Raw genomic sequence first — 27,640 nt, forward strand, 5'->3', positions numbered from 1 at the left:
AGTTGACACCAGAATTTTGCATCCATGAAGAAGGTAAAGATAAACTTCAGACCTTATCATTTACAAAATATGAAGCAAGCTGACAGAAAGTTAGGGAGAGCAAAGAGAGGAGAAAAAGGGAGAACTGGCGAGTTCTCTGTTTCTCTCAGAGAGTTCCACAGAGCCCCCAGCTCTACTGACATGCTGGTCATTTTCTCAGCCCCAAATCCTGATAGCTTCGATAAGAATCTGAATTTTAGATCAGGCATTAAATCGTTCATATGTACCACCAAAGTGTCTGGATTACATTTGTTAACTCTGACATAAAAGAGGCAGCAGTTTTCTTTTCTTTCTTTCTTTTCTTCCAGCCTCCCTCGCTCCCTCTCTCCTCCTCTCCTCACTTCTGCTCTCCCCGTCTCTCTTTCTTTCTTTCTCTCTTTCTTTTCTCTTTGTTTTTGAGGCAGAGCATTTACAATGAAATGTCCTAAGTAGCCTTTTTATTAGTGTAAGAACTTTTGCAGTACTTTTTTAAACCTTCAAATTAAAGCATAACATAGAAACAGAAAAGTGCTCAGCTAAAAGTATATAGTAGGTGAAACACACAAAATAAATCCATCCCGGTAATTATTACTTAGGTTAAAAAGAGGGAGTACTCCCAATATCCCAGAAACTTGTGCTGCTTCTACTCAACAACTCCTCCATCCTGCTCAAAGATGCCTACTCTCCTTACTTTGCACATCAGAGACTAAGTTTGTTCATTTGTGAATTATATAAGTGGAATCAAACAGAATGTTTTCTGTTGTGTCCCACTTATTTTATTCAACATTATGACTGTGAAATGTATCCATGTTGTTGGGTTTAACTGTAGTTTGATTATTTTCATCACTATAAGACATTCTGTTGTACAAATAGGCCAGTATTTAGCTATGTTACTGTGGACGGACATTTGGGTTATATTGAGTTTGGAGTTATTACACATATTGCTGCTATGATCATTCTATATATGTTCTTTATGCACATGTACCCATGTATCTGCTAGGCATACACTTAGGAGTGAAATGACCAGGTCACAGGGAACTTTTTGTCAGCTTAAGTAAATGATTCCAGTTTTCCTGAGTGCACTGTAAATCATCCTGAATTTTACAATGGTTTCTGAAAAAGAAACAGCTTTTCAAGAAGAGTGTTACAACTCGGCAATAATAATTTGTACATATTTAATGATTCTACCTTTTCATAGTGGCAGATGAATTAAACAAATATACTTTATATTGGCTTGGGAGTGATGTACCTATGACAACTAGCAAAATGTGTGAAATAAACTGTGTTGTAAATAGAAGTTTCTGATTCAACAGGCTCTGTATAATACCCCAAGAGGAGTAAGATGGCTGGAAAGGAAAGGGGAAGAAGACAAGACAAAGGAAGGAAAAGAGATGGATTAAAAAAAGAAAGAAGGAAAAGAAAGGATGCTGATCGTGCTAAAATTTGGTGAAATATACTAGACATATACACTCAGCAAAAATTTGGCACCAGCGTAAAGATAACAGCTCTCCTTGGTTACAAGGACTTGATGTCCTTCTTCAGGTCTGGTCACTGCTCCTACAGTTTGGGAAGGATATTTCCTGGGTAGCTGGGCCACACACTGACCTAAGTCTGGCATTTGGGTCAGGGCTGGAGCACTCCAAGTTACACAGAGGAAACCCATCTACACCCAGAATCCAGAGTCCTGAGACTTTGGACCCTTCAAAGAGTACTCAGGGTAAGCCTAGATCAGAGAATTCTGTACACTTCGTCATGTGAGCCTTTTTCTTAGCTCATGCTACCTCTGTTAGGTGCCTTTCATCAACACAAATGCTGATTTTGAAGCCCTTGGTAGTATAATGAGTGACAAGTAGAGCAAGTGCAAATTTGTAAGTTTAGCCAGCAGAGTCTGATTGATGTGATACCCAAAGTCATGCATTTAAAAAAAAAAAGTCTAAAAATTTTAATTCCAGGAGGGGGTGCCTGGATGGCTCAGTCATTAAGCGTCTGCCTTTGGCTCAGGTCGTGATCTCAGGGTCCTGGGATCGAGCCCCGCATCGGGCTCCCTGCTCAATGGGAAGTCTGCTTTTCCCTCTCTCACCCCCCGACTTGTGTTCCCTCTCTCACTGTGTCTCTGTCAAATAAATAAATAAAATCTTTAAAAATTTTTTAATTCCAGGGTAGTTAACATACAGTGTTACATTAATTTCAGGTGTATAATAAACTGATCCAACAATCCCATCTATTATTCACTGCTCATCAGGATAAGTGTATTCCTAATCCTCTTCACATATTTCACTCATCCCTCCACCCACCTCCCCTCTGGTAATTATCGGTTTGTTCTCTATAGTTATGAATCTGTTTCTTGGTTTGTCTCTTTCTTAACTTTGTTCATTTGTCTTGTTTCTTAAATTCTACATATAAGTAAGATTATATGGTATTTGTCTTTCTCTGACTGGCTTATTTTACTTAGCATTATAGTCTCTAGAGAGCTACAACCATGTTGTTGCAAATAGCAAGATTTCATTCTTTTTTATGAATGAGTAAAATTCCATTTTGTGTGTGTGTGTGTGTGTGTGTGTGTGTGTGTGTGTGTGTGTGTGTGTGTACACCACATCTTAATCCATTCATCATCCATGGACACTTGGACTGCTTTCATAGTCTGGCTATTGTAAATAATGCTATTATAAACATAGGGGTGCGTGCATCCTATTGAATTAGTGTTCCCATATATTTTGGGTAAATATCCAGTACTGTGATACTGGATCAGAGGGTAGTTCTATTTTTAGTTTTTTGAGGAATATCCAAACTGTCTTCCACAGTGGCTGGCCAGTTTGCATTCCCACCAACAGTGCAAGAAGCTTCCTTTTTCCCCATATCCTTGGCAACACTTGTTGTTTCCTATATTTTAAATTTTAGCCATTCTGACAGGTGTGAGGTGATATCTCATTGTAGTTTTGATTTATATTTCCCTGATGATGAATGCTGTTAAGCATCTTTTCATGTTTGTGTTGGCCATCTGCATGTTGTCTTTGGAGAAATGTCTGTTCATGTCTTCTGCCCATTTCTTTTTCTTTTTCTTTTTTTTTTTTGAGAAGAGAGACAGAGAGAGAGATAGTGTGTGCATGAGTGGGGAGGGGCAGAGGGAGAGAGAGAGAATCTTCAGCAGGCTCTATGCTCAGTACAGACCCAATATGGGGCTCAATCTCACAATCCTGAGATCATGACCTGAGCCAAAATCAAGTGTCAGATACTTAACAGACTGAGCCACCCAGGTGCCCCTCTTCTGCCCATTTTTTAGCTGGATTATTTGGTTTTTTGGTACTGAGTCGTATCAGTTCTTTATATATTTTGGATGCTAGCCTTTTATCAGCTATGTCATTTGCAAATATCTTCTCCTATTCAGTAGGTTGTCTTATAGTTTTGTTGGTTGTTTCCTTAGCTGTGCATCAGCCTTTTATTTTGATGTAGTCCCAAATTTATTTTGGCTTTTGTTTCCCTTGCCTCAGGAGACATAACTAGAAAAATGTTATAGCCGATGTCAGAAAGACTCCTCCCTATGCTCTCTTCTAGGACTTTTTTGTTTTCAGGTCTCACATTTAGGTCCTTAATACATTTTGAGTTTATTTTTGTGTATGGTATAAGGAAGTGGTCCAGTTTGATTCCTTTCCTGTAGCTGTCCAGATTTCCCAGCACCATTTGTTGAAGAGAAAGTCTTTTTTCCATTGTATTTTCTTGACTCCTTTGTCAAGGATTAATTAACCATAAAAACATGGGTTTATTTCTGGGTTTTCTATTCTGTTCCATTGATCTATGTGTCTTTTTTTTGTGCCAGTACCATATTGTTTTGACTACCGAAGCTTTATAGTATATCTTGAAATCTGGGATTGTGATACCTCCAGTTCTATTCTTTTTAAAGATAGCTTTGGGGGCACCTGGGTGGCTGAGTCAGTTAAACATCTGCCTTCAGCTCAGGTCATGATCCCAGGGGCCTGGGATCTAGCCCCCCATTGGGCACCCTGCTCATCAGGAAGCCTGCTTCTCCCTCTCCTTCTGCCTCTCCCCTGGCTTGTGCTCTCTGTCTCTCAAATAAAATCTTTAAAAAAAAAATAAAGATAGCTTTGGCTTTTGGGGGTCTTTTGTAGTTCCACATAAGTTTTAGGATTGTTCTGTGAAAAATGCTATTGGTATTTTGATAGGGATTGCATCAAATGTGTAGATTGCTTTGGGTAATACAGACTTTTTTTTTAAATTTTTTTATTGTTATGTTAATCACCATATATTACATCATTAGTTTTTGGTGCAGTGTTCCATGATTCATTATTTGTTCATAACACCCAGTGCTCCATGCAGAATGTGCCCTCCTCAATACCCATCACCAGGCTAACCCATCCCCCTACCCCCCTCCCCTCTAGAACCCTCAGTTTGTTTTTCAGAGTCCATCATCTCTCATGGTTCGTCTCCCCCTCTGACATACTCCCCTTTTCTTCCTCTCCTGTTATCTTCTTCTTTTTCTTTTTTCTTAAAATATGTTGCGTTATTTGTTTCAGAAGTACAGATCTGTGATTCAACAGTCTTGCACAATTCACAGCGCTCACCGTAGCACATACCCTCCCCAATGTCTATCACCCAGCCACCCCATCTCTCCCACCCCCAACCACTCCAGTAACACTCAGTTTGTTTCCTGAGATTAAGAATTCCTCATATCAGTGGGTCATGTGATACATGTCTTTCTCTGATTGACTTATTTCACTCAGCATAGCACCCTCCAGTTCCATCCACGTCGTTGCAAATGGCAAGATCTCATTCCTTTTGATGGCTGCATAATATTCCATTGTGTCTATATACCACATCTTCTTTATCCATTCATCTGTCGATGGGCATCTTGGCTCTTTCCACAGTTTGGCTATTGTGGACATTGCTGCTAAACATTGGGGTACACGTACCCCTTCAGGTCCCTACATTTGTATCTTTGGGGTAAATACCCAGTAGTGCAATTGCTGGATCGAACGGTAGCTCTAATTTCAACTGTTTGAGGAACCTCCATACTGTTTTCCAGAGTGGTTGCACCAGCTTGCATTCCCACCAACAGTGTAGGAGGGTTCCCCTTTCTCCACATCCCCGCCAACATCTGTCGTTCCCTGACTTGTTAATTTTAGCCATTCTGACGGGTGTGAGGTGGTATCTCATTGAGGTTTTGATTTGGATTTCCCTGATGCCGAGCGATGTTGAGCACTTTTTCATGTGCCTGTTGGCCATTTGGATGTCTTCTTTGGAGAAATGTCTGTTCATGTCTTCTGCCCATTTCTTGATAGGATTATTTGTTCTTTGGGTGTTGAGTTTGATACAGACATTTTAATGATGCTTGTTCTTCCAATCTGTGAGCTTTTCCATTTCTTTGTGTCCTTTTCAACTTCTTTCATAAGGTATTGTTGGATTCAGTTTGCTAGTATTAGAATGAGGATTTTTACATCTGTCTTCATTGGAGATATCGGCCTGTAGTTCTTACTTTCTTTTCTTTTTTTTTTTTGTAGTATCTTTATCTCATTTTGGTATCAGGGTAATGCTGGCCGCCGAGAATGAATTTGGAAGTTTTCCTTCCTTTTCTATTTTTTCGAATAGTTCGAGAAGAATGAATATTAACTCTTCTTTAAACGTTTGATAGAGTTTACCTGTGAAGCCATCTGGTCTTGAACTTTTGTTTGTTGGGAGTTTTTTTTTTATTACTGATTCAATTTCATTGCTGGTAATTGGTCTATTCAAATTTTTTATTTCTTCCTGATTTAGTTGTGGGATGTTATATGTCTCTAGACACTTACCCATTTCTTCTAGGCTGTCCGATTTGTTGGCATATAGTTTTTCATAATATTCTCTTACAATTCTTTGTATTTCTGTGGTGTCATTTATTATTCCTGCTCTTTCATTTCTGATTTTATTTGAATCCTTTCTTGTTTTTTGATGAGGTCGGCTAAAGATTTATCATTTTTGTTGATCTTTTCAAAGAATCAGCTCCTAGTTTCATTGATCTGTTCTATTGTACTTTTAGTTTCTATTTGGTTTATTTCTGCTCTCATCTTTATTATTTTCTTCCTTCTACTGGTTTTGGGTTTGTCTGTTCTTTTTCTAGTTCCTTTAGGTATAAGGCTAAGTTGGGTTTATTTAAGATTTTTTTAGTTTTTGAGGCAGGCCTGTATTGCTATAAATTTCTCTCTTAAAACCACTTTTGGGGGTGCCTGGGTGGCTCAGTATGTTAAGCATCTGCCTTTGGCTCAGGTCATGATCTCAGGGTCCCAGCATCAGAGTCCTGCATTGGGTTTCCTGTTCAGCAGAGCATCTGCCTCCCCCTCTCCCACTTCCCCTCCTTCCTGTTTGTACACTCTCTCTCTCTCTCTCTCAAATGAATAAATAAAATCTTTAAAAAAACAAACAAACACTTTTGCTGCATCCCAAAGATTTTGGACTGTTGTGTTTTCATTTTCATTTCTATATATTTTTTTGATTTCCCCTTTGGTTTCATGCTTGACCCATTCATTATTTAGTAGCCTGTTATTTAAGCTCTATGTATTTGTGTTCTTTCTAGACTTTTTTCTTGTGGTTGATTTCTAGCTTCATAGTGTTGTGGTCAGAAAAGATGCATGGTCTGACTTTGAACTTTTTGAATTTGTTGAGACTTGTTTTGTGGATTAATAGGTGATCTCTTCTGGAGAATGTTCTGTGTGCACTCGAAAAGACTATGTATTTTGCTGTTTTAGGACGGAATGTTCTGAATATACCTGTTAAATCCATTTAATCCAATATGTCATTCAAAGCTACTGTTTCCTTGTTGATCTTTTGTCTGTATGATCTGTCCATTGTTGCAAGTCGGGTGTTAAAGTCCCTTACTATTATCGTATTACTATCGATTACTTCCTTTATGTTTATTAACCACTTTATGTACTTGGGTGCTGTGTTAGTTGCATAAATTCTTATAATTGTTATATCTTCTTGTTGGATTGTCTTTTTTGATTTTATAGTGTCCTTCTTTGTCTCTTGTTACAGTCTTCATTTTAAAGTATTTTTTGTCTAAGTATTGCTACCCTAGCTTTCTTTTCACATTCATTTGCACCATAAGCATTTCTCCATCCCCTCACTTTCAATCTGTATGTGTCTTTAGGTCTGAAAAGAGTTCTCTTGTTGCCAGCCTTTAGATGGGTCTTGTTTTTTTATACATTCCATCACCCTATGTCTTTTAATTGGAGAGTTTAGTCAATCTACATTCAAAGTAATTTTTGATAGGTATATAATTATTGCCATTTTGTTACTTGCCTTATGGTTGTTTTTGTAGTTCTTCTCTGTTCCTTTTTTCCCTTGCTTTCTTCTCTCATGATAAGGTAACTTGCTTTAATGAGAAACTTGGATTACTTTCTCTTTATTTTTTGCATATCTTTTACTGGTTTTTCATTTTTGGTTATCATTAGGTTTATATGTAACATCTTCTGCACAGAGACTCTATATTAAGTTGATGGCTGCTTAAGTTTGAACCCATTCTCTATTCCTCGCCCTTCCCCATCTGTTTTAGGTATACAGTGTCATACTTTACATCCTTTTATGAGTCACTTGACTTTTACAGATATATATATATATATTTTTTTTAAAGATTTTATTTATTTATTTGACAGAGAGAGAGAGCACAAGCAGGGTGAGTGGCATGCAGAGGCAGAGGGAGAAGCAGGGCTTCTCCTGGGGCTCGATCCCAGGACCTCGGGATCATGACCTGAGCCGAAGGCAGACGCTTAACCGACTGAGCCACCCAGGTGCGCAGATATATTTATTTTTACTGCTTTTGTGCTTCCTACTTTTCTTACTCTTATTTATCCTTCCCTTCCACTCAAAGAGTCCCTTTTAATATCTTGCAGGGCTGGTTTAGTGGTCATGAATTCCTTTAAATTTTGTCTGGGAAACTATTTCTCCTTCTATTCTGAATGATACCCTGCTAGATACAGTATTTTTGGTTGTAGATTTTTCCCTTTCAGCACTTTGAATGTTTCATGCCTCCGCCTTCTGTCCTTCAGAGTTTGTACTGAAAAATCTGCTGACAGCCTATTAGGATCCCTTGTATGTAACTGTTTTCTCTTGCCACTTTTAAAACTCTTTCTTTACCACTACTTTGTGCCATTTTAATTGCTCTGTGTCATTTATCTATGAAGGAAGAATAAATATCTTTAACCTTTAGGGTTCTTGCAAGAGTCAATAAGATCATGTGATTAAGACATCTGGACCAGGGCTGGATACAGTAAGGGATTCAATAAAGGTTAAGAAGCACTAGAAGGCTATTACAGAAGTAAATCTTTGGACACAGGTCATACCCTATTAGTCATCACTAGCAAGTAAGGCCATGATAAAGAAAGAGTTGTGCCATCCACCAATGCTAGTCTTTGTATTGAGATGACACAGGGTGTCTCATCCCCCACTGGGCCAACATGCAGGATGACCCTGTGTCAGGGGATGACTTATGGTCTAGTAGTCTCTTCAGAGACTCTTTTGGATTTACTGTAGCCTGGCTTGCATGAGTGCAGTGAAAAAACTCAGCAGTGGTCAGTGAATTAGGAAGCATTAAAGAATCTCTACAAGATTCTCAACTATCTCACTGAGACATTAATTTGCATTTTCTTCACTATAAATGAGACGGAGTACCTTTTCATGTTTATTTGCTATTTTGTTTTCCAGTGAAATCCCTGCAGATATCTCTCTTGAGCAGTCTGTCTTTTTCACCTTGATTTGTAAGAATTTTTTTATATGTATTTTAGATATGAGTTTTTATTGGTTAGGTGAGTGCAAATGTCATCTATTCTGTGACTGCCTTTTAACACTTTTAAGAGTGGTTTTCCATGAAAGATGAACCTAGTTTTAATATAGTCAAACTTAGTATTTTACTTTATGGAGGTGGTGGTAAGCTATGTATGTGTTCTGTAAGAATTATTTTTCTCATGGAGCCTGGTTGGCTCAGTTGGTTAAGTGTCTGCCTTCAGCTCAGGTCATGATCTCGGGGTCCTGGGATCAAGCCCCACGTCAGGCTCCCTGCTTAGCAGGGAGTCTGCTTCTCCCTTTCCCTCTGCTTCTTCCTCTCCCAGCTCTTGTGCTCTCGCTCACTCTCTTTCTCCCTCTCAAATAAATAAATAAAATCTTTAAAAAAAAAAAAAGAATTATTTTTCTCATCTAAGGTCATGGCTTTATCTATATATGTTAAATAGTTTTCTTCCCCATTCCTGTGATTAAATTGTATTGGGAAATTGTACCCACCTCTAAAAATATACTTTAGACCCATATTTCACACCATCTGAAAATAGCAATTTTCAGTGAATTATAGATCTAAAAGTGAAAGGTAAAATAATAAACATTTTAGAAAATAACACAGGTAAATAACACAAAGACTCCAGGTGACAGAAAAATTCTTACAGAACACACACACCACCACCACCACAATAATTTACAAATAATAACAGTTTTCTTTGATTATTTTCAATCTTTATACTTTTTTTCCTCATTCTACTTGCACACTGAAATGGACAGACCATCCTATACTGTGAAGTCAGCTTCACTTTGAAAATGTCTTTATTTTGCATTCTTTTTGGAAACATTTTTACTGAGTAGAGAACTCTGGTTGCATGTTCTTTTTCATTTAGTACTTTAGACATGCTATTCCACTTTCTTCCTACTTGCATATATTTTAGGAAGAAGTCCTCTGACATTCCAATTTTTGGTCTTCTGTGGTAGTGTTTCTTTTTTCTCTAGCTGTCTTTAAGGTTTTCTCTGAATAAGTGGACTTCATGAATTAGACTATGGTGTGCATAGGTGCGTTTTTGCATGTTATTTATTCTTCATGGGGTTGGTTCTCTAAACCTCTGGAAATGTGGTTTCTTGTCTTTTATTAATTTTGGAAAAATTGTATATCCCTTTCTTATCCTCTTCTACTTTTGCTATTCCAATTACATGTATATTAAATTTTTTGATATCACTCTACAGGATGTCTTTGAGTATCTCTAAAAGACAATCCTCCCTCACACACACACTCCCCTTCAAATTTTTTTAAAGATTTATTTATTTTTAGAGAGAGAAAGAGAGAGCAAGAGCGGGGGGAGGGTCAGTGGGAGAGGGAGAAAGAGTCCTCAAGCAGACTCCCTGTTGAGTGTGGAGCCCGATATGGGACTTGATCCCAGGACCCTGATGTCATGACCTGAGCTGAAATCCAGAGTCAGCCTTCTAACTGACTGAGCCATCCAGGTGCCCCTTCCCTTCAAATTTTTAAGTCTCCCCACTTTATGTGAACTCTCTAATACCAAAGAAATTGTAAAAAGGAAACACTGAGCCAGGAATAACTTTTTTCTCTTTATGAATGGGACCTGAAGAGGCTTTAGAGTGAGCCTATTGAATAATGAGACCTGATACCTAAAGTCAAAACTTTGAAATATCTTTCAAATAACCTACATATACCTTAAATGGACCAGCCCTGGCAAGCACTGCAAATGTATAAAGGGGGTACTTCTTGAGGTGTGACCCAGTGACAGTGTACTCACATATGTTTTCACAGCAAAACAGATGTGGTGGGCCATTGAGGGACCATACCAGCAGACTGTTGTGAAGGTGTTTTCCAGACTGGGTCTCTGGGACAAGAATGAGATGCTTTTTCACATCAGTCCCATTTATAAGTCACTGAACTGTTGGAAGTCAGGGCAGTGTCTAAGCAGGGTGCTTCTGGAAGACAGAATGACCAGGTACCTGGAGCTGGACTCCAGGGAGTGGTTGTGGCCATCATCGGTGATGTGGCACAAGCTATATCTTACCTCATTTAAGGGTGGATGCACCTTTAGAGGCACCATGGGTTTGAAAAGACTAGAGAAGGGGCACAATGAACCTGTCAGGGCCTCTTCTCACAGAAAGTGGCATGAGAGAAACTGGATTTTTATACATTCGTATGTAATCCTAGCATTCCAGTATCTAGGAAGTCTTACCAGAGGCTCTACCTTCCCTTAAATATTCATCCTACAAATTAAAAACTCTGTAATTTCAGTTTTCCTTTTAAGCTCCATGTTCCAGGTACAGGAAGAACAAAATGGGGGTGTACTCTCTCGAGAGATGTAATCTTATTCCAGCTTGTGAGCAAAGCCATATATTTACACAGCCAATTCATTAAGCATTTTCCATGCCATACATTTTGTGTAATTCTGAAAGCCTAGCCTTTCATTGTTTCTATGCCTAGCAATATCCAAGGTACTGTTTAGTTTTGCTTTGTTTTTATTGTTTTGTCACAGCAGGCTTCTCCAAGTCTAGAATTCCCCAGGCCTATAAATCTTGTCCCTTAAGGGCCATTATTCCTTTGTACCTACATTTCTTCCGGTTAAAAACTGCACTCAAAAGAATTCTAAACTGAAAGAGCTTCAAGTTTGGGCTTGTCTGGAAGATCCAGCCCATCTACAGCTTTTTGGTCTTCCACCAAGCTTTGCATACAGGATATCCTGTCTGAGAGTTTCCACTAGGCCCTAAAGCGGAGTATGCTTTGTGCCAAATAAGCACACTTTCTAAAACAAGATGCCAGATCATTTTAAATGGAGTTAATAAAATATGAAAAAACTTCATTTCAGTGAAATCAAGCCTCATTAACCTCTTTTTGTTTATGAAATCATGTTAATAATTCTTCCTTTACCAGCATTGTACTTTTGTGACTCAGACTTACAGAATATATTTTTTAAATATGTTTTTTCTTGCTACAATTTCCCAGCATGGAAGCTGGGTGAAAGACTCTGAATTTATTTTTCAACAACAACAACAACAACTTAAAAATCATATTAAAAGTTAATGGTAAATGTTAAAATATGATAAAAATAATAAAATATTGATTGAAATGTTAAAAGAGCTAACTAGCCATATATTCTTCATCTCTAGAGTCATATTTTTGTATTATAGTGTCATGGAACAAAATAAAAAGAGGTAGAGACAGACAGATGGATAGACAGCTAAGGGGCTTTTGTGATTCAGTTGGTGAGGAAGGACCCTTCTTTGGGGCCTGGGGTAGTGCCCAACTCTCATTCTGCATCAATCTCTGTGTCTCAGTAAGTACTAATTGTCACTAAACTCAGCCCAGTGAAGATTCAACTCTAGAAATTGCTCCATTTAGTTTCAGGTCTTTTAAAAGAGCTGTCTCTGATATTGTTGCATACTTTTAGAACTATGATGGAATTTTCAGCTCTAAATATTTATGATTCTATTTTACAAGATGAGCTCATGGCAACACAGGTAGAGGTTATATTTTTCTAGCCGCTCTTGCACTAGAAAAAGGAAGAACAAACTAAACTCAAAGCTAGCAGAGGGAAATCAGTAATAAGAATTAGAGATAAATGAAATAGAGAATAGAACAACCATAGAGAAAATCAATTACCATCCTTCCCTTCTCCTTCACTAATAGAATACCTGCTTGTTTGCTGTGTATATGTGTTCCTAGGATGCTCGTAGCAATTCCAGCTTCCCCTGTGGCTGGATCTGATAATGCAATAACTTAAGATCTATTGTTTTTAAGTAGAAGTGATGAGTTCTTAAAGGAGGGGCCTATCCTTCTTTCCCGTCTCCAATCTGCTCTTATTACAGATATGATAGCATACTGCATAGGTGGCTAATCTTGTGAAACACATCTGTCCTGCCAGTTATGGACTATTGATCCTACAATTTATGTAATAGACTAGCATCCTTAATATATTTAGTAGCATATTTGTTTATGAGGCTTTTTTTTTTTTTTTTGGTTTCTCACAGCTACACCTAATTCTGATTTGGTTACTCTAGTATTACTTTGAGGGCAGAGGCCATAGTTGATAAATGATTTTGTCCCAGGAAACAAGCAGTTTCAGGTACATGATAGATACTAATTTAGTATATTTCACTAAATAAAAACACAGTATTAATAGGACTGGATATCAAGGAATAAAAACATGAAAGCATACCATTCAAAAAATACTACGTGATCTGGAACCCTTGACAAGACACTGGTCATGCAAGGAAAGAGCCTGGTCTAGCAATTGCCGGTTTATGGGATAAGAAATAAGAGGAACCCATCTCGTCATACTAAATCCATTAGAGAATGTGTCATTGATATAGGAGAGTCAATAGAAAGCCCCTGTATATTACTGATGAAAGAGTATATGGAGTAATCAGTGTTGCTGAGAAAGATTATTCTGCAAGATAAGTGGCTGCAAAGCATGGCATAATGAAAGAGACTTCACTGGTTTCAATCCTGGATCTACCACTTATTCATATGCAAATCTGAGCAAATTTCTCAGTCTTTCTGAAATGTACTTACTACATATGCAAAATGGGCATAATAAGCCCAAACTTGCAAGGTTCTTCTAAACACAAGTGAGGTCACATGTGTCAATGCATGTGTTACAGAGCTCAGGGCAAAGTAGGTTCTCAATACATGATAAGCATTGCTTGAATTTTATTTTTATTATGGAAATAAAACTTTGAAGGCTGGCAAAATCTGCTGTTTCTTCACTACCATCACCAGAGATTACCGTGGGGGAAACTCTCTGTGGTCTGCTAATGCCATCCTACATTTGATATCATAGAAAAATACAAAGGTCCCACCAGCCCCCTGCTGATGTACACATATTTTGATTAACCCTGAGGCAGAAAATCAATTTGTGATCTTATTTCTACAGAGTCACATGATTTACATGTTTGTTCCCACATGTGTGGTGGAAAACAAGAATGAGCAGCTGTTGGTGAAACAGAAAACCTTAAATATTCTTTACCAGATTTCTCAACTTGTGGTGGCTGTGGCTAGCACTGGGCTGTATCATACAGGCAAACCCTACTTGCTGTACTGCCTTGCAAAAGAAACGCTTGGTGAGTGAAGTCCTATGACAGAGGCTGTTTGCTTAACTCCAAGTGAGTCTCAGTTTCTCACCACTCCTCCAGAGTTACATGAAGGCAGATTCCAAATTTCTTATGTAACACATCTTCTAATTCTCACCAGCAAAATTGCAACTCGACCATTTTCTGTTCCTAATTCCTACTTCTGCTGTTCCTGCTCCCTATAAAAGGGAAATCCCTCATACTAGTGTTCTCAAAGCCATCTTTTCTAACCTGTCACACACGAAACTCTTGCAGTTATGTCTCCCACATCATATTTTGTTTGCTCTACTGGAGTATTCTTATTAACTAACCAACATGCTTCAATAACTATTACCTTAAAAATTCTCCCTGGACTCCACATCTCATTATGACTATCACCCCATGTTTTGTTTTTACTCCTCTTCATGCAAAAATATATAGTCTCAATTTCCTTTTCACACCTCTGTCTTCAATGATTTCCTCTCTGGTTTTAACCCAACACTTCACTGAATGCTCTTGTTATATTCACCAATGACCTCCGTTTTCTCTGCTTCAGTTGGTGTCTGTCTGCATCCATCTTACGCCCCTGCTTCTCCCTGCTCCCCCTGAAATTCTTTCCTTCCAAGTCACTACACTACTCTGGCTTTCTTCCTGTCCCTGTGTTTAGCTCCCTTCAGTCTTCCTACCAGACTCTGACTTTTCATCCAGTCATCGGAATTGTAGGTCCCTCCAGGATGTGGCCCTGGGTTCTTTTCTCTCCTCCATTTATACCCTCTCAAAATGATCTCATCCAATCTCTGGACTTTCAGTGTCACTTTATTCTGATACCTCTCAAATTGATATTTCTTGCCCTGATACCTTTTCTGAAATTCAGATGCAAAGATCAAATAACCACCTGATTTCTTTACTTTTTTGCAAGCTGTCCACTTAAAGTTATGTTTACAATATCAGCCTTGATCACTCCTAAACCCAAATGAAATGAAGGAAAACAAAGCAAAATAAAAGCACACTTCTTGCTTTTTCATTCATCTTCTTCTCAATAGTGTGCCACCAACCTGAGGGTCTCAAGCCCCAAACTTTACATCCCTCACTTAGTTTACCTTCCACATCCAATCCATGTATCAGTCCTCTTGTTACTCTTGCTTAATATATCTCAAAGCTGTCTCTTTCTCTCCATTTTTATTTTACCATCCTAGGCTGGGTCACCCTCCTCTTTTGCCTGAAATACTTGTTCCCCCCCACCGATGTCCTTCTTTCTTCCACTTTGACCCCCTCTAATAAATTCTCTTCTAAACAACCAGAGTGATCATTAATCTAGTTGCTTTTAATACCCTACTTAAGCCTGCATTATACTTACATAAGATCCATACTCCTCAAAGGCACACCATGACCCAGTCTTTCTTATTTCTCCAAACTCATCTTTAATATTTTCTCCACCATGGTCATACCACAGCCACCCTAGCCTCCTTTTTAGCCTTGCAAATTGCAATTCCTTTCCTATCTCCAGGTCTTTGCATTCATGGTTCACTCTGTCTGAAATGCTTGTTGCTCCCTCACCCAGTGGCTCCTTTTCTTCAAGGCGCTACACAAATGTCAGTTCTCAAAGAGGTCTTCCCTGCCTATCCTGTCTCAGGTTGCCCCTCCACATAAACTTAACACAATATGAACATATTTACTTATGTCTTTACTTATTCTTTTTCTTCTTCTGTTAACATTAAAATCTGTAGAGGAAGAAATCCTACCTGATTCTTTGCTGCCAATTTCCAGCAACAAGGACAGTATGTAGAACATAGTAGGCACACAATGATTGCTTCTTTACCTGAATTTAAAAAAAAAAAAGGCAAATCAGAATGTTTATCTATGAGCTCGCTGGCTTTAGCTAGCTTTCATGAAAATTCTAATTAGAGCAAAGTACCTTGGTGTTGCAGAATACCTTATAGACTAGCATATCCAGATCCTACAAAGTCAATGAGTATGGTTTAATGTAAAGAGCATCTAACACTGGGCATGTACAAAATGTCATAAGGAAAACAGAGAACACCTAACTGAGTTTCATGGGCAGAAAATGACAATAGAGAAGCCGTATCAACCACCCATCCACACTTCTACCCTGGTTCTATGCAGGGATCTCAGAAGTTCTGTTCCCCTCAAGCACAGGAAAAATAAGTGGGAATGTATGTGAGGTTAATGTTCTTCTTAGAAAATATTTTAACTGCTGCTGAGGTCCCTTGAATTAGCTATGATTCACAGCATCTTCAAAACAAGTAAGAAGTGAGATGCAGTCACAACCTTTTATGAAAGCTTCTAAAAGTATGGTTTTGTTTTACCCATTCCTTTCTCCCCATACTCCTTCCATTAAGACCAGATTTTACCTGCCTGGCCATAGCTGGTTATACATTAGCAGCCTTAGCACTTATTATTGACTATATGACTCCAAAGGGCAGGTATTTCTGTTTTAGTCACTGCTGTATCTTCTGAGCCTTGAACATATCCCCAGTGCCAGGAACATTAACAGGTACTTAATAAATAATCATTGAATAAATTATCTTGTTTATTCCTCAGACTATTTTAAGGTCTTGACCTAATTACAATGCTGTCAACTAGCTTAACTTCTTTAGGGAGTCATGATTGTTGAACAGTCAAAAATCAAATCAAACCTATAATGAGATATCACCTCACACCTGTGAGAATGGCTAAAATCAAAAACACAAGAAACAAGTGTTGGTGAGGCTGTGGAGAAAAAGGAACCCTTGCGTACTGCTGGTGGGAGTGCAAACTGGTGCAGCCACTGTGGAAAACAGTATGGAGGTTCCTCAAAAAATTAAAAATAGAATTACCAGATGATTTAGTGATTCTACTACTGGGTATTTACTCAAAGAAAATGAAACCACTAATTTGAAAAGATGTATGCACCCCTATGTTTACCGTAGCATTATTTACAATAGCCAAGATATGGAAGCAGCCCAAGTGTCCATTGATAGATTAATGGCTAAAATGTGGTGTGTGTGTCTGTGTGCGTATACACACTCACACAATGGAACATTACTTGGCCATAAAAAAAAAGGGTAAGATCTTGCCATTTGCAACAACACAGATGGATCTAGAGGGTATAATACTAAGTAAAATAAGTCAGTCAGGGGAAGACAAATACCATGTGATTTCACTCATTTGTGGAATTTAAGGAACAAAACAGATGAACGAATCAAAAAGAAACAAACAAAAAACCCCAGACGCTTAAATATAGAGAACAGATGTGGTTGCAAGGAGGGAAGTGGAGGGGGTTTGAAATAGGTGAAGAGGATTATGGAATATACTTAATCGTGATGAGCACCAGTAATGTATAGAACTGTTGAATTATTATACTCTACACTTGAAACTAATAACACTGTATGTTAACTATACTTGAATTAAAAAAATAAATTTAAAAAATTCCTCTCCAGTGATATGTCATTCATATGAGTTTGATTTGTCATGTGTATGTATATGTTAAAGAAGTTTTCTCCAAAGATCAAAAATTCTCACTCATGAAAATCTTTAGCTACCTTGTCCCAAGAGTGTGCTTATTGCTTAGTGTAACTCTGTTTTCTCTCTTCCTCAGGTTAGAATCCCAAAGCTAAAAATTCCAACATACCCAGGGAGTGTATCAAATGTTGTGGGTTTTTTTCCCCCAAAACAGAATTGTTTTGTCTTTGACCAGCCAAAACATGAAAAAGAACTCCAAGCCCATGCTGAGGATATTTTGGAAAACCAACTGGATCCTGAATTCCAGAAACAATCAAATAATTTCTGTTCTTATATTTTTACCCATGCAAGGGCTAGGACCCTCAGGAAAGAAGTCAAGGTCACTGAGAATAGTGAGTCTCCTTGTCCAAAATCATATTTCTCTGTGGCCTGATATGTGCTAATTATAATATGTGTTCTTCAGTAGTTTTGTATCATTTTATATATATAAGTGTACTTATAAATAAACATTCATACCCAGAGAGAAATGGGTATGTGTGACCTACGTGGATGTCATCAATCATGGAACAGTGCCTTGCTTGGAGAACGCAGTAACAACACTGACCCAGTGTGAGATCTCAGTGGCCGTGCAGAAGGCAGCTGACCACTACAGCAAGCAGATGGCCCAGCAAGTGAGGTTCCCCACCGACACATTCCAGGAGCTGCTGGATGTGCATGCAGACTGTGAGGGGGTAGCTGTTGGAGTCTTCATGGAGTACTCTTCTGAGGATGACCAACAGGAGTTCCAGAAGAAGCTTGTGGTACTTTTTCTTAGCATTCGCCCTTCCTGATGCTTGCCCTTCTAAAATGATGCCGCTATTTCTACATATTCAATCTACAGTTCATCTCCTAATTTGGGTAAAGTAGTGTGGATCCTCACAATAGAGAGAATTCTAGAGGACTCTATTTCCATCTTTTCCCTTAAAGCTTGAGGAATTTACTTAGGATCTTTCTGATCTCTCAAGCAAAATCAGCAGTGATTCCTTTACTGAACTGTGGCATGGTTTCAGAACTCCCCCAAGTCACTCCTGAGCTAGAAATTCTCTAGGTGTACTCACTCCTGTTTCCAGACAATTTCCTGGGACAGACTCTCTTAGCAAGTTGTTCTTCATATTTATTTTTGTTTTACTAGTATCATTATATTGTTGAAGATAGAATCACAGAATGCTACAGCTTCTAGGAACTATAGAGAATAGGTCATGCAACTTCAACATTTCATAGATGAAGAACCTGAGACCCAGGGAGGTTTGGAAGCTTTAGCAAGGTCTTGCAGAGAGTTTTCAGAATTGGCACTAATCTCTTAGTTCTAGTTGCATTGCTTATGCTGCTTCACTAGGATGCAAAGAGGACTGCAGTTAGACCACCCGCCTACCAGATTCTTTGGAATTTGATCTCCTCTGTTCCTTTCTTGTGGTGACATCCCTGTACATTTCCTGTGCAGGAAATCATAAAGAATAAGGAGGATTTCTTGCTGTAGAACAAAGAGGCATCTGTTAAATACTACCAAGCTAAACTTGATCAGCTTTCAAAGGCCCTAAGAGAAAGTATTTCAGCAGGAACCTTTTCTGTTCCCGGAGGGCACAGGCTCTACAGGCAAGCAAAGGAAAGGACTGAATGGAAATATTTGCAGGTGCCCAGGAAAGGAATAAGGGGAGCGTGGGGAGTCTACAGAATAGAGTCAGAGGTGTCTCCAGATAATCTAAGAGCATAGCACCAATTGTGGGTGATAAGACAGCATGGGGATATCATGACAGTTTTAGCTTTTAAGGCCCACTATTTGCTATTTACTCCTGAGGAGAGTGGAAATGCCTATTCCCAAATAAACAGTATGGATTTCTGAAATCCATGAGAGAACAGAAATTATTTATTTCTTCATCCAACAATATGACAGTCATTGTGCCAAGGGCTGAGGATTTATGATGTAGTTAGAATCCTTGCACTCAAGGTGATCAAGGTGAGAGAGAGTCAGATAAATAGACAACTGCACAGAGAGTGGTAACACATAAGGACCTTTGATCCTGGGCTGCACTGGTGTTAGTAATAAATGTAACAATAATACGCTACTGTAAACTGAACTGTTATTGCCTATAGTCATAGCATTAAGTTCTTTCTCTAGACGTTTTAATTTAATCCTCCAAAAAGTGTTAGGAAGCATCTGCTCTTATCACCCACAATTTTATAGATGTGAACTAAAAGTCATAGGCAGGTTGAAGAATTTGCTGAAAGTTACACATCTAGCAGGTAGCAGGAGAGAACATCAGCATGGATTAGAGTCTGCATTTTATGTTGGGCATATAGTCTAGGAAGACTTCCCCTAAGAGGGGGGGGGGATGTAAATTTTGAAGTATTTGTACATGTTGTCCAGGTTGAGATGTCATCCAAAGGGAAGAGCCCTAGGTAAACATGCAAATATATGAAAGCACCGGAGATTGTGGGTTTGTACAGCTGCACCTAATTCTGACTGGCTCAAGCCTGAGTGGGTGGAAGGAAGGAGCACAAGGGGGACACTTTGATTCTTGCCCTTCTAATAAGACAAGCTGGACAATTTGTAGGGGGATCAAGCAGCATTTTAAGTAGAAATAAAAATGATATGGATGGCCTTGTTTGTATAGAACAAATCACCTCCATGGAAATCTAGGTCCTTTGCTCCTTCTTGATCCCTCAGGCAAATGAGGTCCTTAGGAGCTTTTTGCAGTCATAGGCGGCAATAAAGAAATCTATCCTGCAAACAGATAAAGCTCTCATCTCTGGGGACAAGGCCATAGCAGGCAAGAGCAGGGCTCCACTCTTGGGTGGGTAAGCTCCTGCAATGCCCTCTGACAGATGGAACAAAGATCTTTCCAAAACAATGAGGTTCCCCTTCTTCTGTGGAATGCACACTCTTTTAAACCTGAAAATAAGAAGCTGAGTTGTACATGAGCCAGACAGTCAAGGCCCTTCCCATCATATTCTCAAACCTGCTCTTGATGATGTGGCCACCCTCTCTTTCAAATCTGATTTGGTCCCTGATCTCAAGAGGGTAAAGCTCAGGCCTGACCTTTTACTCTCTTCTCTTTCTAAAATCTGCATGGGGCAGTGCAGCAAGCCAGGAATGAGGCAGCTGGGAAGGAACAGGCATGGCTGAGAGAGAAACAGTGGGAGCAGCAACAGCAGGTGGAGGCTCAAGAAAGAAGCCTCAAGGAGAACAACGCCCAACTAAGCAAGAAGCTGGAGAGGGAAACAGACAATGATCTGAGAGTGCAGCAGACAAGGATACTGGAGCACAAACTCCATCAACATAAACCTCGCAGGAACCGTAATTCCTGGTGGCCATTGCCCTGGCACATCAGGAAGGAATGGGTGAAAACTAAAGCAAAATGGAAAAGAGAAGCATTACTGCCATTCATTGCATGTGATCCACTAAAAGTATTGAATCTTAGCTTTTCAAGAGGTCTTTGAGTTGTGGTCCACACGGAGACCTTGAAGAGCCCAGGATGACCTTGGCCCTTCCAAGTCCCTGCGGAAGATAAATAACCTCTCCAACGTGCCATACTGGCGGGATTCTAGAATGGTCTCATGGAACCCAAATTAAACAGGGTTTCATGGATTATCAAGTAGATAATCCAACCAGGTGTTTTTGGGTTTTGTTTTGTTTTGTTTTGTTTTTTTAGAGAGAGAGAAAGCAGGGGTGAGGATCTATTGTGCGTGGGGAGGGCAGAGAGAGAGAGGGAAGAGAGAATCTTAAGCATGTTCCAAGGCCAGCGCGGAGCCCAATGCTGGGCTTGAACTCACGACCCCGAGATCATGACCTGAGCTAAAATCAAGAGTTGGACGCTTAATGGACTGAGCCATTGAGGCACCCCAACCAGGTGTTTTTAATATAAGCCGCAACAGGGTGCTTTACCAAGATCACTGTCAATTATCAGAAACCCTATTACCACCAAAGATACTGACATGGATCCATACTGACTTAAAAGTATCAGATATGTCCAGGCTTAGAAATACAGGGGGATCTGATACCTTCTAAACTTGCTGCACAGCTTGCCTAAGTCACCACAAGGCACCAGGGAATTCTCTCTTTTCCCATTTAGAAGTGCTCATATCAAATGTCTTGATCAGCTTATAAGTTCCATTATTTCTATGATACAGGTGACCATGCTATCCCAAGGAGGACTGAAAATATATACACGTGAACTAATGGCTCCTTCCCAACCTGCAGTTTTGGTTGGAACATGGTATTGCATTTGTCCCCATGCCTGGCTTAGTACCCTAGCAAAATGCTAACACTGTGTGTGCATATTGGCAAGGCTGGAAACTCCTTCCTCTGACTGCCCAGGTCGAGCCCAGAAGATACCCTCTGCTCCAAATATTATCCTCTAGTGATCTAATAAGAATAGCTTTATCATAAATATCATAAAATAGAGGCAATTTACAAAGTTCTTACATATAAAGTTTGACTCTTGAAAAAAATGTGGATTTTTGAAAGTTGACTTTTCCTTTCCCCACAACCCTTTGCTTTAGATCCCAAAGGATCTGTTTAATGAAGGATTTAGGAAGAAATCTGAGGAGATGAAGACAGAAATAAATCTTCTCAGAAATGTGATTGAGGTTACTAGAAAGGATAAAACTCCCTGGATTCCACAAAACCTGGACACACTTGCCCCTGAAGCAGCCACAGATCTGTCTGTTCCTGCTAGACTTGTTGGTCAGAGGCTGAGGAGCTCAAGCTCACTGTTTAACCAACTGAGCCACCCAGGCGCCCCCGAGCTCACTGTTTAATTAGGATTAACTTTTCTCTCACAAAATTAAAGAATGAGGATACACGTTCCACCCTATTTTTGATGTGTATGCTTTTTTTTTTAAAGTTTCACTCAGGAGCATGTTAAACATAAAAAGTGCCTAGTAGAGGATATATCAGTGCCTGACACACATTAGATAGATTAAATGTTGGTTGTATTAGTTAGTTTGAAATGAAACAACCTTTTATAACAGACATTGGCAAACATTAGCCTACAGGCCAAATCTGTCTTGCTACCTGTTTTTCTAAATAAAGTTTTATTGGAACAGCACCACACTTATTCAATTACATACTGTATGTGGCTGCTTTAATGACACAACAGCAGAGCTGAGTAGTTGCAACAAATACTGTATGACCCACAAAACCTAAAATATTTTCTTTTGGGCCCTTTACAGAAAAAGTTTGCCAACTGCTTAAGAGATAGACCGACTTTGCAATATAGGTAAAAAATACCTTGGAAAATAACTTATCAAGAATGCTTCTAAAATCACAAAAGAAGAAAATAATATACATATATATGTATATATGTTATATATATCTTTTAGATATATATAATATATATATATTTCAAGTCAAGTCACCTCTAATTCACATTTATAAATTTAATGTGTTCTGGGATTAAAAAAAGATGTTTTCATGAAGATAAGTAGGCTACTACCTTTATACAAGCTTAAACGGAAATGCTTATAATGCTTTATTTACTTTTTTAAAGATTTAATTTGAGAGAGAGAGAGCAAGAGAGAGCACAAGCAGGGAGGAGAGGGAGAAGCAGGCTCCCCACTGAGGCTGAGCAAGGAATCTGATGCAGGACTCATGACCTGAGCCGAAGGCAGATGCTTAACCAACTGAGCCACCCAGGTGCCCCTACAATGCTTTAAAAAATTGTCAGGGTAATACAGAAGTGTAACAAAAAAGAACCATATTTGCTCCATATGAAAACTTCTTATAGCTAGAGATAGTAATTAGACCAGTGTAGCACCAGGTCCTCACAAGACAGACAAAACTGTAGAACATAGTCCAGAAATAGAAACAAATACTTTTAGGAACTATTTATCTTAATGGCTTTCAAGTCTGTGGGAAATAATGAACTGTCCAATAAATTGTCAAGACAACTTGCTAGCCCCTTTGAGAAAACAGAGATTAGATCTCATATTTATTACAGCAAAGTAAATTCCAGATGTACTATAGATTTAAACATGAAGACCGAAACCACAAAATTTGGAAATCCAAAATCCTTTTTAAAAATCTTGAAATGTGGAGTTCTTTCTAAGCATGACATAAAGCCCAGAAGATATAAGACACATACAAAAGTACATAAAACTGAAATAAATCCTTTATGTCAAAAAAAGTCAAAAGACAAACAGCAGTCTGAAAATATATTTTCAACTTGTATGTTTCTATGATACACTATGAAAGACATAAAACTCAGTATATGAGTAGTTAACAGAAAATAAACAAATAAATAAATACATGCTATTCAGCCTTACTCACAATTACAGAAGTGAAACTAAAACCACTGGCTATAATCTTTCACTTCTCAGATTGAAAGTTATGGGAAAAGAGTCTCTCTCACATGGGAATGTAAATTGTATAATTTCTATTGAGAGGCTGTTCTAATATTTCTTATACTTTAATGTAGTTGTGCCTTGATATAGCATGTTCATTTTTAGAAAAATACATGTGCCAAATTACACATACACACATACACACACACAAACACAAATGAGATCCATTGTGGCATTGCTCTTAATGGAAAGATTTGTAATATAAATGTAAATTTTTATAAATAGAAGTGGTAATATAAATACATATATGGAGTAGAATTCTGGGTGGTTGTTAAATAATCTGACATCAGAATTTACATATACTAATACAGAACAATCTTCAAGGTATATTTTAAGGTGAAAAAAATGAGATGCAAAGCTATGTATATAGTATGGTTTATGTGGAAAAAATTCACGAAAAGTAGTAACATTGGTTTCTTCTGGGAAGAACTGGGTGGGATCAAGAATGAGAGGGAAACGTGAATTTTGTAAAGAAAGCTTATATTACCTATTCATAAATACAAAAAGAAAAGCATGCTATAATACAACTTCTAAAAACTATTAGGAATGTGAAACTGACCACTAATGATAAATTACTCATTGCTCCTAGAAATCACATCAGGCAATTCAACGAGGGACCCAAGGCTAAGAACCAGATCCTGGAGAACACCAACATTGCATCCTAATCTTGTTTTCACCTTGGCCTTGGTTTTTTTAATCCCTATATTCACTTTAAAACAAAGGTTTAAAGTTTCTGGTGACCCTTTGAAATCTCAGCTAGAGTGGCTTCTATTTTCAATCCCTGAATTACACCATTAAGGTGTTAGAAGGAGAATTAACAAAAAACGAGAACATGTTGGTGAGAGGGATCCCATCCCCCGGAAAACATTCAGCAGCAGCATCTCTCCTATATGTCAGGGGAGATGGGACAGCCTGCCATTGCAGAACTAGACCCCTGGTAATGCTGGGGATAAGAGATCCTGACACATGGAGGGTAGGGGTTAGCACTTGAACATCAGAAGCCAAGGTACAGGGACAGTTGAGCAGCAAGGTTGGAGTGACAGCCAGCTGGGTCTGACCATGAAGAATTCAGAAGATGATGAATAGAAGGTGAATGGTCAAGAGGGATAGGGAGAAAACGATCAATGAAGTCACAAACGGTTTATGAGGAAGCTATGGATTTACAGCCCCCTTCATGTGTTACAACCCCTAGCCATGATGTGAGCCAGTTTTAGCCCCTGAACTCATCACCCGGGGGACAGTCAGGTTCTCAGGAAGAAGGACCCTGAAACTCCAGGTCAAGAATAATGAACATGATTTCTCCAGCCCTCCCGCTAGCAGACCACTGACCATTTACTCAAGTACACATGCCTGGGAAGATGGGGATACTGAAACATTTAAAAACTCTTGACTCAGGATCCAACTTGGCATTGATACCAACATACTAGATAGACTCATAGCATCAGTCCCCTGTTAAAGTGGGGCACATGGGTCCAGGTAATAAAGAGAGTCCTTCCTCAGTATAACTAACTGGAATCTAGTATTTGCTTCCAATTAGACAATAAAGTTCATCTGAGTACAGGGACCATTTTTCTATGCACCCTCTCACAGTATGTTTAGGACTCAAATGTGCTAAATAAACTTTTACTATAAAGACAAAAGGATGATCCCAGGGTCCTGGGATCGAGTCCCATATCGGGTTCCCTGCTTGGCAGGAAGCCTGCTTCTCCCTCTTCCACTTCCCCTGCTTGTGTTCCTGCTCCCATGCTCGCTCTCTCTGTCAAATAAATAAATAAAATCTTTAAAAAAAAATAAAGACAAAAGGATGATGCATACTAAATTTCAGTTGTAAGAATTATAGGAACTCTTCAAATGTAATAGGTACTTCACATTTTAGACACCAGACTAAGGTCTCCAAGGTGATTTAAAGGCTAGTGGAACAAAAGAAACTTTTCTGGTGACGTCTCCTCCCCCATGACCTTGGGTATCACAGTAGCTGTGCCCCTATGAGGATGTTAACACATCTGCTCTAAGATTTCAAACTGCTCTATCCAGATATGACTTCAAGTGTTCAGAAGGAAGAGCAGCTTTACCTTTACAAGAGAGAAAGCAAGAGGGGAGCAAGATGGCGGAGGAGTAGGAGACCTGGATTTCCTCTGGTCCCAGGAATTCAGCTGGATAGGGATCAAACCGTTCTGAACACCTACAAATTCAACAGGAGATCTAAGAAAAGAATAGCAACAACTCTCTAAACAGAAAAGCCACCACTTTCTGGAAGGTAGGACGTGCAGAGAAGTGAATCTGAGGGGATATTCGGGAGGATAGACGGCGGGGGGGGGGCCTCCATCCGCCGCTTCTGGAAAGTGATAGAGCAACGGAGCACAAAATCGGAACTTTTAGAAGTCGGCTCCACTGAGGGACGTCGCTCCAGTGACTAAGCGGGGGGGTGGAACCCTCGTGGGACAGTGTGGTCTCAAGACCCTTGGAGTCACAGAAAGACCGGGGGTGCCTGAGTGTGGCAGAGCTCCCAGGTATCAAAACAGGGAAGCCGGCTGCAGAGATGGAGCCGAGGCGCGGGCTCTGAGCTCGTGTTGCCATACATAAACCGTGATCGGTGACAGAGTTGGGCCACTGCTCCTCCAGCAGGGACCCAACAAGCGGCAGATCTGGAGACACTCCTCTTCCTCCCCCGGGAGGAGCAGCGCGGGAGGGCACCGCAGGGATCTGCTGGGTTTGGAGACTCCACACCAGATCGGGTGCCAGAGATAGAAACACACGGTCACAGGCAGGGTGAGCATGGAGTGCGGCCAGAGACTGGGGAGACAGGAGTGACTGCTTTTCTCTGGGGGCGCAATGAGGAGTGGGGACATGAATTCTCGGCTCCTCTGGGACAGATATTGGGAGGCCGCCATTTTCACTCTCGCCCTCCAAAGCTGTACAGAAAGCTTGCAGGGAACAAAAGCTCGCAAAAGCAAACCCAAGCAGATCACTTAGCCCGGACCAGCAAGGGCGGGGCAATTCCGCCTCCCCAAAGACATTTGGGCCCCTCCCCCAGATCAGCAAGAACCACCAGCCAAGACCAAGTTTACTGATCAATGAGAATGGCAGAACTCCAGCGCTAGGGGAATACCGCACATAGAATTCATGGCTTTTTTACCATGATTCTTTAGTCTTTCAAAGTTAATTTTTTTAACTTTTTTTTTTTGAATTTTTCTTTTTCCCATTTTCAACCAATATCTTATCTAACCCCTTTTTAAAACACATTTTTATTTTCATTTTTAGAGTCATATTCTATCTCTTCATAGTAGTTACCCTTATTTTTGGCATATATATATATATATATATAAGTTGTTCTCTCTTTAAAATTTTGAGATAGTTTTTTCTAACAGATCAAAATATACCCTAAATCACTAGTGTATGGCTTTGTTCTAGTCTCCTGCCTAATCACATTCTCTCCTTTCTTCTTTAAATCTTATTCTTTCTTTTTTCAAACAACTTCTTATCTTATCAATTCTTTTATAAAATCTTTTATACTTCTCATCTTTACACTCATATTCCATCCCTTCATCGTATTAACCCTTATTTTTGTACATGTATAAGTTTTTCTTTCTTTAAAATTTTGGGAGGCACTTTCTTCTAATAGACCAAAATACACCCAAAATCTAGTGTGTGGCACTGATCTATGCACCAGCCTGATCATATTGGATCATATTCTGTGTTTTTTGTTTTGTTCTGTTTTTGTTTTGAACTTTTTCTTTTTTCTTTCCTTTCCCCTGGTTTCAGGTCTTTTCTGACTTGTTTAGAATATATTTTCTGGGGACATGGTTACCCTGTTAGCATTTCGTTCTCTCATTCATCTGCTCTCCTCTGGACAAAATGACAAGACGGAAAAAATCAGCTCAACAAAAAGAACAAGAGGCAGTACTGACTGCCAGGGACCTACTCAATACGGACATTAGTA

General features: G+C 39.2%; 1 protein-coding gene, 1 long non-coding RNA gene and 1 pseudogene across 2 annotated transcripts in view; 2 read left to right on the top strand and 1 right to left on the bottom strand.

Moving 5' to 3' along the window:
• LOC141373418 (uncharacterized) lies at nucleotides 1-27,607 on the top strand. The gene is made up of 3 exons (XR_012379382.1): nucleotides 1-33; nucleotides 7,656-7,790; nucleotides 27,463-27,607. It is a non-coding gene; the product is annotated as an uncharacterized lncRNA (long non-coding RNA).
• The window catches only part of LRRC8B (leucine rich repeat containing 8 VRAC subunit B), a 444,213-nt gene that overhangs the window by 279,789 nt on the left and 136,784 nt on the right, over nucleotides 1-27,640 (bottom strand). The window contains exon 2 of the mRNA XM_073896355.1: nucleotides 15,600-15,676. The gene's annotated coding sequence lies outside the window, so the exon portion shown is untranslated. The remainder of the gene's footprint in view (nucleotides 1-15,599; nucleotides 15,677-27,640) is intronic.
• LOC112824283 (guanylate-binding protein 6-like) lies at nucleotides 12,202-22,116 on the top strand (annotated as a pseudogene).

The sequence above is a fragment of the Callorhinus ursinus genome, unplaced genomic scaffold (assembly GCF_003265705.2).
Source record: "Callorhinus ursinus isolate GAN/ISIS: 27379988/994484 unplaced genomic scaffold, GSC_fseal_2.0 scaffold9, whole genome shotgun sequence".
NCBI lineage: Eukaryota > Metazoa > Chordata > Mammalia > Carnivora > Otariidae > Callorhinus > Callorhinus ursinus.